Raw genomic sequence first — 18,743 nt, forward strand, 5'->3', positions numbered from 1 at the left:
GTCTGGACCAGATTTGTGCTGGTAATTCCATTTTTCCAAATTACTTGGGAAAGTGAATTTACCGTTTGGGTCGGGTGCAGACTTGGGCGAGGCCGTGTACGGTTGCCTCGCGGCCTCATTGATTTCAATGGGGTTACACCCGCGTGGCAATGTCTGAATGTTTTCAATCGCGATTATGTGCGATTGCACGGGCGTTATTGCGGCGGGATACTGCGCAATCTGCCTTGCGCGACTGGGGTACAAATAGACAATAATGGCACTGCCAGCGTGATCGGCGGTGGTGTACGATTCTGTGACCGCCCGGCCATCCACATGGTTTTGTGCACGATTGCCGTGTGGTAACGGATCGTCCACTCCGCTCACACACACAATGCCCCATGCATGCGTTTATTCGCATGCAGATGATAGGGATTGGTTTGAATTTTTTAGATTTTATTTTACTTTTTTTTTTGCTTTGTAATATTTTTTTTATCATTATTTCTTTTTATTTTTTACTTTATCGCCTTTTTTTTCTATTTTTATGTATTTAGATTTTATTATTTTTTCCAATTTTGTTTACATTTTTAAGTGTTATATATTTTATTTTTTTTACTTTTTTTCACTTGACTTTATTGCTATCACACAAGGGTAACAAGCCCTTGTGTGATAGCTTTTGGAGGTGACAGGTCCTCTTTATTGACCCTGTCACCTCCAACACAGGAGTTCTAGCACAGCACTGTGCTATTTCTCCTGTGACAGGAAGGCTGCATTCCTGTGTCACTGCACACATGGAGCAGAGTAGAGAACCGTTCTCTGCCCTGCTCCGTGCTCTGGAACCTAATTTGCCGTAGTCACGGATTCCCCACAAGAGGGGGGACCCCGAAGACTACGGCAAAAAGGAAGCCCACACACAGAGAGACAGGCAGCCGGGAGCAGTACACGGCCGGCCGCTGGTGATAGAGAGAGGGGTGGGGGGGTTCAGGCAGGTTACAAGTGATTTTTGGACGGCTGTACAGCCGTTTAAAATCACTTGTACAAAACGGCTCCCACAGCCCGCAGCCGGGCTAAATGTAGAAAAAAACTAGTCGCCCGGCGCCCGAAACTGCCTGTCCCGGGTGTCGGGCGATAGGAATTCCACACCCCTGGTCCATTAAGTTCAATCAACCACCAAAGTATGTAACTATGTATATGATTTTTATTAGACATGTGCACCAGCAAAAAATTTGTTTCGTTTCGTTTTGAAACAACAACAAAAAAATGAGTTTAGTTTAGTCTTGAAACAAAAAAAAATATTCGTTTAGTTTAGTTTCGTTTTTCGGGTCCGAAATTAAATTAGTTTCGGACGAAATTCGTTATTGGAAAAAAAACACAAAAAACTTTATTCCTCAGCATCAGTGCAATTTATTCAGGGAGCCCCTGACTAATAGATTTGTCAATTACGTCCCCTCTGTTAAGACCCCAATGAACACACGGATTGTGTGACATGAATTTAAATGGCAACAACAGCTCTTTATTTATCCATATAAAAATGAACAGTTGCCAAGCATAATAACCAAAATAACATACAAATAAATAATCCAAACGACTGTTGGATCTGAGAAGGGGTCTTTGGATGCCCATCAGCCAAAATAAGGCTTCTACTAAAACCACTCCCATGTCCCCAGCTGCACCCCCACCTCTTGAGGACAGTTACTGCTTTACAACTTTTGCAAGTGGCCGAGCCCCCTAACAAATAGTGACACCAACAGGGGAAGCACCATACCAGCTGATGTCCCCCTTTTTGTGCCTGACTCACATTTTGCAGACCCCCAAAGACCACCTAACCTGCCAATCAAACGTAAAAATTAGGGGAGGGTGGGCAGGACTACCTGTTTCCTCTGTTGATTTTGCAGAAAGGACGCCCACCAGTCCCTGCAGTACCTTACCATGCAGCTCCTCCCCAACACCTGACCTCTGACCTCCAAACAGGTAAGATCTACTGATTCTCACTCTTTTTTTTAACCCCTTCTCCAGGGACTATTTCCCCCTAGTCATGCAGCCCCTTTCGCACAATATCTGTCTATAGGCTCAGGTACACACTACCAACCCTTGGTTCCAATGGTCACATGGCATCTTTCACAAATCTATCAGTGAAATTAACAGAACAATAGAGCTATAAACACTATTACAACAATCAGCAATTATAATTGTTAGATCAGTATCGTGTCCTTCCCTTGTTTAATACAGATGATTAATATAATATAAATTAATATTTTGAACGTTCGTACCATGTTTGGAAACATTACAGAAAATTCACATCAATCTGTTTCAGTATGAATAGCTATCTCTACTACAAACCAGTCAAGAGTGGATTAAAATTGTTTCAACTTCCAGGTATAAAATTAGCTGATGTCCACTCCAGTAGTATAATGCTGAATAACCTTTTTTAAACACCTTTACACAGGGGAGAGAGTGTATAGGGATCCTAGACATCCAGGGTGTAACAGACATAGACTCCAGACTCACTAGACCTCTTAAGCATCTCATTGTAGATCCACTAATGGTAATTGGAGGAACAGAGGAGCAGGGATGAGCATGGATCCTCAGCAGGAGAGACACCAACCATGCTCCAGGTACTCTATGTTCCAGGCACCTCCAGCAGGTTCCCTGGTTCTCCTCCTCTGACAACAGCACAGGGCTCCTCCATACTTGAGGCCTAAGGGAACACTTCCTACACTCTAGTCTCTGCCCACCCCCGGGCCTCAGGCCTAGCCTGAGGGGTGGCTGGACAGAACCCAGCCCTAATCCAGGCTGATCCTGACTAGTCTCGAACTGAGCACTTGGCAATTTCCTCCAGTATGTGTACCATACCCCAGCATGCACAACTGGTTGAGAGAAACCCAGTGATTGGCTGCTGCACTGTACATACACTTACAGTGTTCCCTCATTGACTGTCCCACAATACAGCAGAGTCACACTCCACCCAGTAGAGTACAGTCAATGCCAGACATCTGGAATTAACCAGATAAATGCCACTATAATGCAGGCAGGCTGACTACAGCCCTGACACTCACTAACAGGGTTTTTCACTCAGCTGCCAAAGGCAACTGAGTGAATAACCGAGCCAAAGTGAACAGACCCGAACGACGTTCGGCTATTCACTTTGGCTCAGTACGGCTGATGTCAGCCATACATTGGCTGAAGTCAGCCATACTTCGGCTACCTTTGGCTGATGCTCTGCATGTTCGGTTGAGCCGAAGTGCAGAAGGACGTCGACTCAGCCGATCCAACATCTAGATCGGCTGAGCCGAAGCTCTGGCAGCTCACTTACTTGTGAGTGAATAGCCGAGCGGCATTTGGCTCGGCTATTCTACACGTTACCTCCGTGGTACCGAGCAGAATAAAAATAAGTGCAAAGAATGTTAAAAAATGCAAAATTATTTTAAAAATGTTAAAAACCGGAAGATTAAAAAAAGAAAAATATTTTAAAAAGAAAAATAAATTTTAAAAAACTATTGGGCGGAGCTAACAGTGACAGCTAGCTCCGCCCTACAGTTTTCTATTAGCCGGCACCTGCTAGAGTATTCTAGTAGTTCCCGGCCAATGAATAACTACTGGGAGGAGGCAGCCGTGATGTCACAGCCGGCTCCGCCCAGTTATTGTTTAATGACAGATCAGCATCCCCAGGTCATTTGGGGACGCTGATCTGTCAATACAACTGGATGGCCATTACAGTATTTTTCTAGTACTTGTATAAGCGACTGAATGTACAGTAATGAAATGGAGAACTTCAAATCTCCCTAAGCAACGTGTAGCAACAAAGGCATTTCATCCCTGACTCTCATCAAGCTCTTCGGGCCTAGGTATAGTTATTTTCCCTGCTATTTTGTCAATACATGAAGCATAAAATACCCAAAACATTATACTTGTTGAATGCAGTGTTTGATGTGATGAATTGTGTATTGCTTCGTTCTTCTCCATGCTGCATAGTTTATTTCATTTGATGTTCTGACATACCTCATTACATTCTAGTGTTTTAATTTGTTCTCTCTAGTAAACATGACAATCTCCATGATATCTGATGCATTAATGTGCAAACAGATAATAAAACTAGTACAACAATATTTATAGTCTGCATCTAAGATCTTCATTCGCTTTATTATTTAAATTACTAAGCTAACTCTGCTTTTTAATGAGGGACATTTTTTAGATTTTGGATAAACCATTAACACTCTCGTACCTAGTGCTGCATGCAGAGTATTTCATGACTCTAATTTGGATACACATACAATGGAGTGTTGAAAAATAGGGATGAATGGAGTGATTTCGACCTATTTTATTTAGGAAAAATTAACCTCAAATGTGATCTACCATCTAAAAAGTTTTTCCTTGCTGCTTTGCAAGCCCGTTGACACCTTCCCAAGCTAAATGAAATGAAATGTGGAATGTGAAATGTGGGCTATAACTGCAGCAAATTAAATGGTTTAATAGCAACATACTTAGCTAGTGAGGGGGGAGATGAGACAGGGTCAGTGAAAGGGATGCTTTCTTTTTTTGCTAACTTGCTATGCAGTAAGACCGACTTTGCTATTTTGTTAAATATAAAGGTAATGCTTTATTTTATAGGCAGCTGTAGATGGAGGATTAGCTTTCGACTTTAATATTCTTGCTTTCTGAGAATAAAAGAAGTGAAATTAGTTACACATCACTGGTGACCATGCAAATTTTAGTTGCGGCAGAAGTAAATGAGAGTATGATTCAGATGTTTTTTCCAGCCCCTGAAGCAGCAGAGTACATCTATTTTTTTCATCCATTTTATTTCAAATGTTTGTTTTGATTGTGTGTTTACATTTTGCAATTGTTTTGTTTTTTATATGTGCAGTGCACTACCAACCTCTTGGGGTATTAAATATAAAATGGATAAGTCCGTTTTTGATTGCTCTAAACACAAATCTAAGAAAAGCATCAGGAATGTGGTTTTCCTATGAGCCCCTAAAGTGTAAGTGTTGGCAGCCTGTGTAATTGTGTGCACTTGTAAACATTGTTTTCCATGTCTGGTCAGAAAGATGCTGGTAACTTTTCAAGAACACTGACGATTTCTCTATTCTTCATTGGCCCCTTCAATTTCTCTCTGTCCACGACAATCAGTTATTTCTTAGGGCTTTGGTAGTGGGGGAGTGTGAGGGAGTTATAAAATCGGTCCAGGCAAACAATTTATTATGGTTGAAACATAAATGGAAACTGGTTTATTATCATTATTATCATCATTATTATTATTATATTTTTATATTTATGTATCACCAACAATATGTGCAGCGCTTTACAAAATAAGGGAGACAGAACAGTTACAATACAATTCAGTACAGGAGGCTTAAGAGGGCTATCCAAAGTACAGTTTTTAGATGGAAGAGGGATAGGCATCCCTGAAGGGAGGAGTTTTCAAAGATTGACTAAAGGCAAACACAGTAGGAGATAGCAGGGCAGATGGGGGTAGGGAGTTCCAGAGGAAGGGAGAGGCTCTGAAATTGATTGTTGTTGCCTCTCCAGAATCAGATTAAATCCATCTAATATACAGCTAACATCAGAGTTCTATTTTAGGCCAAATTGTCAAAAACTTACAACTTACATTGCTTTTAAAAGGAAAAAATTTAATAAAATCCAGCAAACTTTTAACAGATTAATGCCCTAAACAGACATGCACACAGGTTGTGAATCTCATCCTATCCATTGCATTGGTACTAAAAGCAATGTACTGCATGTGGGAAATGAGTGAGAGGAGTTCTGTGTACAGTACATCCTTCTCAGTTCTGCTAAAAAAATTGGGCAGTGCAGGGGTCAGCAGGTTCCATCCTAAATTTTATGCCCAGGATCCCCTACAGAAGTACAAGCCCCTGTACTTCCCTGAATGAAGCCCTAGTTATGTGCATAAAGTTATGTATCTATTTTGTTGTGAAGTTTTCAGAAAAGAAGTTACAGAATTTTCATACCATACCATAGTTCTAGTGCGTTATATCATTATAATCTACTGTGGCATTGTGAGGCAATACCACGGTGTTAGGAGCCCTCAAAGTCACCCAGGGTTCTCAGCCAGAGGGGCTGAGTGGCTCCAGGAAGACATTACTGGTACCAGGAGAGAACTGCCTTTTCAGTTCTTTCTGGGTTTTCTGGATCAAGGTTGGGATCCTGGAGCCAGGAGATTTCTTAGAGCTCTGGGTGGGAAGAAATCTCCATTCCTGGGTCCATGCTTTGGTGGTGACCAGCACCTGATTGTGCACCTGTTTACATCCCTCATGAAGTGTGTGCTGGGATGTGTTCAGGGCCCCCACCTGTGAGTCAGGAGAGCTCCACCCCGGAGTCAGTGTGGAGGCCAGGGCAGCAGGGAGCTGTGGGTTTGTGAACCATATTGAGAGGATTGGCATGTTATTGCTGTTGTCTGGAGGAACCAGACAGTGGCCCTAAAGATTGAGGCCGGAGCAGCAGTGCTGCGAGAGAGACTTGTTAAAAGACTGGGACACCTTGAGTGTACGTGACAACTCGAGGATTGGTGAGCCCCTATCTGTTATGCTACAACAAGCTATTTATGTTGGATTTTGTGTTATCTATCGTTTTGAAAGCAAATAAACTGCATTGTACTTGCACCTCCGGTCTTCAGTGGAGTGTCCTTGTTACACTACATATATGACCGGTTTCAAAAAGTAGTTTGTGCGTACCATCTATGGGGTCAGAGAATATTATTACAGATAAGACACAGCTACTCTAAATTAAAATGCCCAAGAAAGTTTCCATAAGTCACAGCTAACAATACTGCAGCATTCCATGAGATTAGAATTATTTGTCACATAGGTGCATAGTGCTTACAGAGAAAACACTGATCTGCTCCTTTGTTAGCTCTGTAAGTGTTGCATGTTGCTTGACAAAGAGTCATAGTACGTGTACTGTTGCATGTATTGGCAGCTATTTCAATACCACTGACTGAGCATTGCAGTTTGCACTGTCCATTATTTAATTTGTAGTTGGATAAATCATTATCTGCTGAACTATCATCGCTCATCTGCTTATTATAAATAATAAGGTAAAATGTGCAAACCATTAAAATCTGACCTGTTTTCTCATTCTCAGACATTCAAATGAGAAAAGTTTGAGTAGAAAGGTCGACTGGATGGATCATTTCTCATAATAACCAATGCCACCTGCATATTAGAACTTACAGCTGTCCTAAATTCTGTATATTAAATCGTTAATACCTGCAGTGCCAGAAAGACGCGAAGCAGAAGAGGACCCTGCATGACACTTGACCAGCAGCAGTATTCAAAATAAAAGGTATGTATCTAGACATTTTCGCAGGGGAGCGTGACATGCACTGGGCTTTAAGTCGTTTAGGGACCCTGCCCTATGTTGTTGCATTGCTATCTAAATTTGGAGTGAGTTGTTGCTAGGCTGTGACCAGCCTGAGCTGTTTTTAAATTTTCTGGGCTCTGTGTGTCTCCGCTAAGCTCAGTGGCTGATTGCTATTGCATGTTACGGTGAAGGAGTACAGTAAGAGTATAAAAGGTACTCACTGGTTTTTGAATATGTATCTGACCCAACCAATCTCTGAGATTCTTGATCAGAGGTATGGTTTGAGAGATGATAAATACCTTTCCCGGGCTCTGCCTAGGTAGGATGTGTATATAGAATGTCTTTTAACTTGGGCCCTTGCCTCAGTCTGGGGCATGTGCCAGGAGCCAAAAGATTTTGCTGGAGTGGATATCTTGAGGCTGGAAAGCAATCTTCTTACTGATGTGTAACACAGAAGATCTGGGTAGAAGCTGTAGTCTGGATATTGTAAGAAGAATTAATCACCCACTTATCAAGTTATGCCTTAACCCTCTGATAGAAGTCAGGGGGTTAAAGGATATCTTGATTAGGGAGAGATTCACTTCTATTTAAGAAAGAAATTGACTGCTCTTACATGGTAATTGATCTGCGCTCATAGGGCCAGCAATTACTAAGAGGCTACTATTTTTTTTTGTTATCCTGTACCGCTAAGCTCTGTCTCTCCTACTTTTGAGTTCGTTAGACATGTAACCCTGCAAAAAATTTGTTTCATTTTGTATCGATTCAGATTTTTATTTCTTTTTACGTTTCTGAAAGATCCACAACAGGAAGTCACATGACTGTACCAGTAATGGAAGCCCCAACAGCCAAAACAAATCTGATTTGGGCAGAGAACAGTCACATGTCCAATTTAGTTTTGAACGAAATTTGTAGGGATCAAAATTCTCGTTAAAGGAACATTCGGATTAGTTCACATTCGGATGCGTTCAAATTTGAAAATTTGTATGCATCCGAATGACCAAATTTAACCTCCCTGGCGGTATTCCCGAGCCTGGCTTGGGGTTAATTTTCAGTACCAAGAGGGGTAACCCCGAGCCAGACTCGGGAATGCACAGAAAAGTGTCACTTACCTTGTCCCTGCGAGCTCCCGTGGTGTCCTCTGCTGTACAGGGCCGGCCGATATCTGACTTTTAGTTTCGTTTTTGGGCGTCACAGCCGGCAGGAAATTCAAAAGTGAAAAGTTGCAATGTAAACAAAATACACACAATACAATGTAATATGCTATGATTACACTTATGTATCAAACTATTTCACTTCAATTTTGTCCCTAGAGCTTTGTCCAGTGCCCTGCCTGCACTTTTACCTTCTTTCTGCCTGGAAACTTGTGAACGTCCATGGCATCCAAAAAGCGTCCCTTTAGGTCAAAAACGGTTTTAGACCAGGTAGAAAACAGCGATAGTAAATTAGAATCACTTGCAGAATTGAGCAATAGCGATTCGTTGGGAAATTCGTCATCAGACACTGAAAGTCACTCAATTCTGCAAGTGAACTGGGATGTCTACTGGAATCTTGTTTGGACAGATTTTGGCTGAGTTATTCTAAAATTTACTAAGAATTACGGGCCCACAATATAAAACAACAAATTTCCATGAAAAACAACATACCGCTTTGGGATGCTAAAATCCTGAATAATCATACCGCCAGGGAGGTTAATGAAATTCGTACAAATATCCATTCGGAACGAAACGTCATTTACACATCTAGAGTTCAGAAATAAAAGGTAAAAGGGCTAAAGTGACATTTTGTATCCCACTGTACACCAAGGACCTGACCCTGGAATTGAGATGTTAGCCCATCATGCCACCTGGGGCACCACATCCACCACCCAAGGCAAAGGCAGTGCAATAGTTGAATGGACAGAGTCAAAGACATACACCGCTTATATTAAGACTTAATAAAGTGTGTAACAAGAACATACAATTGTTTCGTCCTTGCTGCTCTTTATTGCCCCGATTCCAATTTAAAAAAGTACCGCCAAGCTGCAATATGAAATGAGGAAGTATTTCCTGTTCTCGTTCTCAGTTTCCACCTAACAGTCAGTTAATCTGTCTTCTCTGCACATTATTTCTAATGATTTGCTAATGCACTGCAGAGAAAGAACATCTCTCGTGATGTCATAGAAAGTTATGTCTTGTACTGGTTCACTGAAATAACAAGGGTGCCTTTTCCAATTCTCTTCTACCTTAGTCTTATGTGGGTACACTATTTATTGCCTAATAGCAGGAGCATGTGCTGTTAAAACAGATATATATCTTTTTGCATATTAGCTGCAACCTTGTTGCAAACAAATCTAAGCAAGTGAGATGTTCTCTTGTGAAAGAGATTTTACCTCAGAATGGAGTACCTCTTTAAACTAAGCTTGCAATGCAGAATTTTCTCAGAGCCAGATGCCAGTGCCTTTACCCATAGCTGTATGCATTTCTGCTGAGGTGGAATATTTTTCTTCAATATAAGCTTCATACCACTTCTTGGAAGTGACTGCAGTGTTATCACTAGCTTTAGCAGATTTAATCTTATTCTTGCTGTGCTTTGACTTTCTGGAGGGCAAAATAAAACCAAAATATAAAAAAATAAATTTATCATAAAATATGGCTGTCCTGAGGTCACCATCTTGTCTTACCTGGGGAAAGGCGAGCTGGAAGAAAAAAAAGTAACCACAAGCTATTTCGATTGCAAAAAATGATTGCTGTCTTTCAGAACTGTTCATATAAGTGGCCTCTAGTTATTATAACTGTGGCCATTATTACATAGGAAAACCAATTTAGGCAACTATTATAAAAAAATAAATTACAAAGAGTAATACTATGCAGGGCGTAATAAGTCATAAATGAGACATTATTAGTTAAAGCTGAATTCCAGGCTGTTAAATACACAGAACAAATATACTGGAGCTCCTTACCTGCCAAATGATTTGTATTTCTGTCCATCTATTCCTGATATTTACACAGCTCTGCTAGCTTGGAGATCTGACTTTTGTTCTCTTGCAGTTAAAGTGGATGTAAACAAAAAAAACAAGTTATGTCTCTTCTGTAATAAACTTACCTGCCTGTTTGCAGTTTCCTTAAGAATGTACACTGAGCTTCACAACTCACCTTAACATTCTCAGCACACCTCTGTTCCATGATTAATAAACTCCTGTGTGCATGCAAGGAAGTCATGTCACTCCCCCACCAACCAATCAAGATGGCTGAAGAACCAGAACTGGAAGAAGATGCTGGCACTGACCAGGGAGCTAAAGGGAAGTGAGTTAAGTTCTGCTTTAAGCAACACAGCTAAAGCCAGGTATACACGGTTCTATTTTTTTATTTTTTTTTACAGGTAAAATGTTTTTATTGATTTTCAAAAAGATGTCAAGTTTACAAGCCTTGGTCGTGTACAAACAGACAATATGAGAACATAGGTGAAAACATTGCACACGTACAGTGGAATGAATCAACATCATAGGGAGGGGGTGGGGGTGAAATAGGTTAATTGTTGTGGTGAGACCTTCCAGATATTACGCTAAAGTTGCTAACTTGCGGGTTACTGTGGGAAACATCTGGGCAGATTCGGGGGATCAAGAAGGGTGGAATAGGGTATGTCAAATTTAGGTGTAGCGGTAAATGTAAAGTTCACGCTCATCCTGGAGGGATAAACAGCAGTGTCAGAGTTCATATTCTGGGCATAATAAGGGATAAAGTGTAGGTGGAAAACGAAAATACTAGGGTAGTTCGGATTGGCGCAGAGCGCAGAAGTAAAAGGTGACAGGAAAACAGAAAGAAAGGTGGAAGGGAGAGACATGACGGGTTCAAGGGGCTTAGGAGGGGTATAGCAAGTCATCTGCGAACGCCGCTATTTTGAATTCTTTGTATGGCGTATGGAAGACGTGAATATTGGCATTTGAGCGGATACGGCGGAGAAAGGGCTCCAGTGCTATTATGAAGAGCAGCGGCGACAGCGGGCTCCCCTGCCTCGTTCCGTTGCGGATGGGGAAGGCCTCCGACAGGGACCCATTCACCCGCACGCTAGCTGTAGGATTGTGATACAACAGTGCTATGCGGTTTAGCATGCGGGGACCTATACCCAGGTGTTGCAGGGATGCAAAAAGGTAATCCCACGCTACCCTGTCGAAGGCCTTCTCCGCGTCGGTGGACAGGAGAAAGCCCGCCCCCCTGCTACTTCGTAGCCAATGATGTAAATTTAGGACTTTGGTGGTGTTGTCCCTCGCTTCCCTGCCGAGGACAAAACCCACCTGATCCCCGTCAATCCCAGCCCCAGCGTGCCCGCCCCACCCCACCAGCTAAATATCCTAGGCGGAGGGATTGTTCCTCCCAAGGGGAGGGAAGGGCTACTGGTCATAGCAGTTTAGGTGGATCCATCGGTGGTAAGGGCCTTGTATGAGTCTGTAGCCTTGAACATATGGCAGGCTGTCCAGGTTTTCAAGAATTTGTGCATGTTTCCTTTATTGCTGGCAATTAGCTCCTCCATGAGAGCCACTGTGTCGACCCGAGCAAGCTATTCCTTTATGGTCGGGGGGTTTGGTGATTTCCAGTGTCTAGGAATCACTGTTTTAGCTGCATTCAATAGGTGTAGAGCCAGAGGTTTCTGGGATACATGTTTAGATTCGTCAAAGTGGAAGAGTAAAAGTGAGGGTGCGTCAAAAGCCAGGGAAGTGGTCGTAATTTTTGTGGTGAGCCTGTGCACCTCAGTCCAGAATGGGCCTATGAGGGGACAGGACCACCAAATGTGAAGGAGCGTACCTACTTCTCTAGAGCAGCGCCAGCATGAGTCAGGCCGGTCCGGGAAGATGCGGTGGAGCACCACCGGTGTTTTGTACCATCTAGATCGGAGTTTGTAATTGGTCTCTTGGATTTGGACATTGGAAGAACCTTGCATCAATAGGGTGTCCATCTTTTCCCAATCCTTCGGGGAGAAGTTGGATCCTAGTTCCTCTTCCCAGGCTTTAGTTGAGTGTGATGGTAGCGAGGGAGAACCGGATAGTATTGCATATGTCTCGGATATTAAATGAGTGGTCCTACCGGATGAATCACAGAGCTTCTCAAAAGGGGTGAGGGTTCTTGCAACGTGTGGTCTAATTTCGTTTGCATCGCTATTTATTGTGAAGAATTCCCTGATTTTAGCTTGGATGCAGGAGACATGGGCTGGTTCCCCTAGCGTTGTGGGATCTAGCCTCCATATCCGGGAATGTGAAGAGAAGACAGGCAATTTAAGTGTCATAGATATCGGGGCGTGATCCGGTAGGATCATGGGTTCAATCGTTGCTCCTATCAGATTAGGCAGATCTCTTTGGGAGACTAAAAGGAAGTCTATTCTGGAGTAGCTGGAGTGTGGATATGAGTAGAAAGTGAAGTCCTTCGTTGTAGGATAAAGAAAGCGCCAGGCATCGTGTAGGCTAAGGGATGTCAGTAGTGTCTTAATTGAGCGTAAAGTGCGGAACGGAACCGAGGATTTGCCCGAGGAGGAATCCATCAATGGGTTTAAGGGAACATTGAAATCCCCTCCTAGGATTAGCAACCCTTCAGAAAAGTCCCTTAGTAGGGAGCATATTTTGCGAAAGAAGCCGACTCGTCCAATATTTGGGCAGTAAACGTTTGCAAGAGTAACTGGAGTGGTTTGGACCCTGCCTTTGAGGAAGAGGTAATGGCCCTCTGGGTCGACTAATTGTTCCGTAAGCGTAAAGTTGGACTGGGAAGCGAGAAGGATAGATACTCCCTTAGATTTGGATAGGGCATGCGTGGAGTGATTTACTGAGGGAAATTTGCGATCGAAAAGTTTTGGTATGGCATCTGATCTAAAGTGTGTTTCCTGTAGAAACACCACTTGGGCTTTGTGATGAGAGAAAGCGCGAAGGACTTGGGATCTTTTTTCCGGGATATTAAGACCCCTGATATTTAACGACAGGGTCTTCCATATGGTCGGAGCCGTAGGAGGGGGCCGTGTCTGATTGGGCATGTCAGGGGAGGAGGCGGGGGCCCGGACACACGCGGATTAGCCCCTGGAGGGAGCGGACAGACCGCGAATTGGGTAGGAAGAAGGGGGGGCAGGAGGGTGGAGAAAGCAAGAGGGAACGGGGATAAGTAGGGGGAGATTATGCCCCAATAGGGGGACAGTAAAGGAAGGGTAGCGTTGTTGGTAACAGGGGTAGTAAGACGTTAGGCTCTTTGAAGGCCCGACAAATAGGTGGGGTAGAGTAAGGGTGAGGAGGGAGACAGGCCTCAAGAGGGAAGGGAAGGGAGAGACCCGAAGGATAGGAACTCTGGGAGCTACCCTTGAGAAGGTTAAGTCGTCGGGTCCGTAGACCGGTCACTCAGAGTGTGAACGGTCTAGGGGGGAAAAGGTTGAGGCGCGGAAACAAGTGTTAGCTGTCAGTACTCGTCAGGCACCTGAGCTCTGAGAGGTCTAAAGTGGGGTAGGTGTTTATATCTTCTTGGCAGGAGTATTGAGGCCTCTCTCTGACTGTGGGCGCATTTTTTTGTGGCAAAAAACATGGTAGGCTGTAAAAGGTCTATGTAGATCGGCTGGCTGATGTCTGCTCCATGGAGGAGATTTTTGCATCCTACATCTCTGAGAGCAAGAATCATCAGTGGGGAACTATACCTGGAGATTAGAACTCGCTGAAGGGGCAACTCAATAGTGATGTAGATTCCATTAACTATGAATTAACAGTTAGCTATTCTTAACAATGAACAACTAAGATAAAATTACAACAACATGAAATAACAATAACGTAGTCTTAGAGCATGTTGACTGGGACCACAGGAGGATAGCTGGGTGAAGTAGGTTGAGTGGATGGGCGCCTCCTCTTATCACAACCATTATTTGTAACCGGGCTAATGTAACTTTCCCAATGCTCGGGCAGGGATGGAAAGATGAAGGGAAGGAGGGAGGAAGGGAAGGAGGGAGGAAGGGAAGGAGGAAGGGAAGGAGGGAGGGAAGGAGGGAGGGAAAATGGGGGTGAGGGAGGGACCTGGCTATGGACGTACTCCACCCCCTCCCACACCGCAGGACCGAACCCACCGGGTGAACCGCGGCACCCCGTACCCCTCCTCAGCCCCCTCAACAGTTGACACATGTAGAGCATTACAATTAGGGATGCACCGATACAAGCATCGGTATCGGCCGCGATACCGAGTATTTGCATGAGTACTCGTACTCGTGCAAATACTCCAATACAAAAAATGAATACCTGTTCCGCGTCCGCCATCTTCAGGAACACGAAACCGCCGCACACAGGACCTCCATCACGTCTTCAGTTAAACAAGATGGCCGCGAACTCCTCCTCCAAGTCCTCAGTCATCTGCTCCATGCTGACCTCTTCTCCCGCTGATTGGCCGATTGGATGATTAACAGGCTTCCTCACCAGTCAGGAGTGACTGGTGAGGAAGCCTGTCATCATCCAATCGGCCAAACGGGCGCCGACATCACAGTAGCGCTATGACAGCCGGGAGTATTTTCGTTTTGGAGAAAGGGCGTCGGAGTCTCGAAGCTATCAGAGGGATGAGGGCAGTTTTGCTCCGGGTCAGCCCCTGCAGATAGGCTCGGCCGGGAGTCGGAGGAGAGACCGGGGACACAGGCATCCTGGCAAGATCGGTGAGTGACAGTGTGTGTCTGTGAGGACTATACCCAGCACTCTACCCTCTGACTGTACCATCTGACTATACCCAGCACTGTGCCCTCTGACCAGTGGCGTAACTACAGGGGAGCGGAGAGAGGGGAGGAAGGAGAGAGGGGGGGTGGAATGGGGAAAGGCAAGGGAATGATGGGGGAATGGGAAGGACCGGGAAAGGAGCGAAGCCATACTGTGTAATACAGAGATTGCAATACATTACTGCTCGGCCGCATCTTGGATCTTGGTAGACGAGGTCTCCAATGTCGTCATGTCACGACTGATCTAGGTCGGGCTGCAGTTGGTGTAGCGGGCCCGGCGAAGGTATTGCTGGTTCTCTAGGGTGGTATGTTCACAGTCTTAGTGTAGGACGTCGCCGTCCGATGGGATGAGGGTGCAGTCCAAAGAAAGTTAGGGGGTGCGAGCAGCGTCCTGTTGTCTTGTGAACGAAGTACACATAGCAATGAGACTGTGGTGCTGAAGGCCCGAATGCAGGCGGGGAGGGCAAAAGGTTGGGGCTGGGGTGGTCCAACAGCCGTTAAAACGGAACATCCAAAAGCTGGAATCAAGTTTGCGGTGGTGGGCATGCGTTGAGGGCGGCAATTCCAGGATTATAGTCCACGAGGGGGGGGACAGAAGAGGTCGGTCGTCATCAAGCGAGCTTCAGTGTTGGGGAGAAGGCCCACCACGAGGACCTGGGGACCGTGGCATCCCGCCCTCCGTAGCTTCTGGTGGCAAGTATGGTTGCCTCTTGTCCCGTTGTCGGAACTCCGTGTACCATTCCGGGAGATCGACCATCGGAATATGTAATTGGTCACAGGACCTTGGTAAGTCTGCAGGGACCGCGAGGAGAAACGTACGGCCGGTGTGTGTGGCAGCCAGACCGAATGGAAATTTCCAGCGGCAGCTAATGCCTCGGGAGCGTAGGATTTGCAGCAGGGGTCGGAGCGCTCTCCTATTTTGCAGGGTCAAGTGAGATAGATCTTGGAACAGTTGTATCTCCGCGTCCCGGTAAAGAATGCGCGGACGGTCCCTTGCTCTCCGGAGGATTTCCTCCTTCAGTCGGAAGTCCACCAGGCAGCATATGATGTCACGTGGAGGTTCGTTATCTCTGCCTTTAGGCCAAAGGGCGCGGTGAAAGCGGTCCATATTGACCGGAGATGCCGGGGGTCTGTCTAGCAGATCGTTAAAAATGTCCGTTAGCGTAGACTCGAGCTGGTCTGAGTCAATAGCTTCTGGGATGCCTCTTACCCGCAGGTTATGTCGTCTTCCCCGGTTATCCAGATCCTCCAGGTGTCTATGCATTGCAAGCATGTGGCTATCGTGAGTGGCGAGCGTTTGGCGGACACTTCGCAGAGCTAATGAGTGGCGGGAGGTTGTATCCTCTACCGTTTGGATGCGGCCTGCTAGGGAGTGGAGATCCGACTTGAGCTCAGAGATGGCAGCCGAGAGGGTGGATTTAATGTCCGTGGCAATGGAGGTGAGATCGGTCATCCGTGGCATTTGGCCCATCATGGCTAGCAGGTCATGGTGAGTCGGAGGTGCCTCCGCCAAGGAGTCTCTACCCGGACTGCTGTTAGGTGAATATCTCTCCGGGGAGGATGGCCCTGCTCTTTCCACGTGGCGGTCCGGTGGTTGCGATCGGAACATCTCCGGGAGACTGCGGCCGGATTGAGAGGTCGGTTCTTTCGGAGCCTTGGCTGCTGGCGTGTGTTTCTCTCCTTTTACCATGGCTGTAAATGAGGAATACCCCTGTTAAGTTGTATGATGAGGAGCTCAGGTGCCAGAGAAGAGGGTCTAAGCGTCCATCTTGGCTCCGCGTCAAGCCACGCCCCCCCGGTTCTATTTTTTTTTCATTGAACCGGAGGGCTGAACGAAAAAAATAAAACAAATTCCTCAATCAATGCTTACAAACGTTGATCAAGTAATCCCCTGCTGTTTTGAACTGTAATATGACAGTGGCCGCCAGCCTCTGTCAGAATACCCAAACGGAGCTGGCAGCTGGTAGGCTGCTTGCTTCATTCAGCCGAGAACTTTCCAACCGGCTCCTTCAATCAGCTGCTTGAGGGATGCCAGGTGGAAGGAGGTCTGACAGCGGCACCCACCCAGTGAATTTCAGCCAGTTCATCAAGAACCGGCTGAAATTCGAAGCATCTATACCCGGCTTTAGTCATCTCCTCACTCCCAGTCTGTATGAAGGAGCATCAACTGACAGATGAGGTCATCTCTTTGCTGTCTTCTCCTCATACCATGTTTCTTGTTTGTATGTTTTAATGCAGGACACCTGATTGGCCACAAGTACTGCCCCTCCCTCACCCAGGAAAAGGGCTGAAATAAAGTACATTTTAAATAATTACACTTGTTGCATTTTAAACCAATGAAGTAATTGGTGTTTTTAATGTCTGGGGTTCATATAGATAAATTAGAATTAGCTATATAATACTGCACTATGCATACTGCTGTCTGCATTACTGAATAATTTCAATGGCATGAATCTTCCTTACATTTTATAAATACCTGTTCCTATAATATATAATGGATTTCTCCTGTCAGTCAGTATTTGTTGTGCAACAATTGAATGTGAAACAACAGGAATGCTATATTCATTTCTAACAAAGTTACGTAATATATGCATTTATCTTTTAGATTGTAAGCTCCCACAGGCAGGGCCCACCTCACCATCTTGTTTTGAATAGTATTGTAAGTGTAATGTCTTCCTTATATTTTAAAGTGCTGTGCAAACTGTTGGAGCTATATAAATCCTGTATAATAATAATAATAATAATAATAATAGTTTATCACCCATCTGACTTATCACAATTAAATCTCAGAACTGTCCTATACATAGGTTTGTATTGTCTAGCCTTACCTGACAAAGATTCATCCTCCCAATCATTGCAAACATAATCGTGTGACGTACATTCAAGTTTTCAAATCTCTGAAAACTCCTTTGAGTGATGGAAGTGTAAAATCAGCATTGTCCTGCAGGTGTCAGCAACACATTATACATCAGTCAGATGTTGGCTGTTTCCGCTGTAATCACAGTATTGTTATAGGTTAGTTTGCAGTACGGGATTGAAAGTAACTCTTACTGATGTAAAATTCTGTCTCTGATAGGTAACCATAGAATGGTGTACAGTATGTAGCAGTTAGGCGTTCCTCCCTTTCAGAGTGTACCTCTGTCTCAGCGTGGTTGCATGATGTAAAAGATTACATTTATAAAATAAAAGAAAATAGTCAGATTTTAAATATGTAACCTTATCTATTTATATAATGTGTTGTTATTATTATCAATAATATCATTAATAACCTGTTTTATTATATTGTTGTCATCAGTTTTCATATTATAATTAAGAATCTATCAAATTCAACTTTTTCATGAATATCTTCCTTTTTTTAACGAATGCAGTATTTGAAGTTCTAACTGACATACTGTATAATGCAAAGGCAATTTTTTAGAGATAGACAAGGAAAGGGTTAGAGCCTTTGAAATTGTTTTCATTTCTGTCTGTGTCTCCGAAGGGGAAATCCTCCTATGGGGACACCTGTTCATGTGGCAACTCTCTAAGATTTCCATTCTCTTCTTTAGAGATTTCCTCTCAGTTCCTGTTGCATCTCCAGGACAGGAAGTGAAAGGAAATCTCCCCAGCAGGATACAAACAGCAAAAAAAAAAATCAGATAGGAGTTTTATCTTACTCTATCTAAAACGAAAGAAAACATGAATAACTTTTGGCTTTATATTCACCTTAAAGTGTATCTGAGGGCTTGTTCACACCAAGTGTGGAGCAGATGCAGCGCAGT

The sequence above is a fragment of the Nanorana parkeri genome, unplaced genomic scaffold (genome assembly GCF_000935625.1).
Source record: "Nanorana parkeri isolate BGI_ZX_2015 unplaced genomic scaffold, ASM93562v1 scaffold26, whole genome shotgun sequence".
Lineage (NCBI taxonomy): Eukaryota > Metazoa > Chordata > Amphibia > Anura > Dicroglossidae > Nanorana > Nanorana parkeri.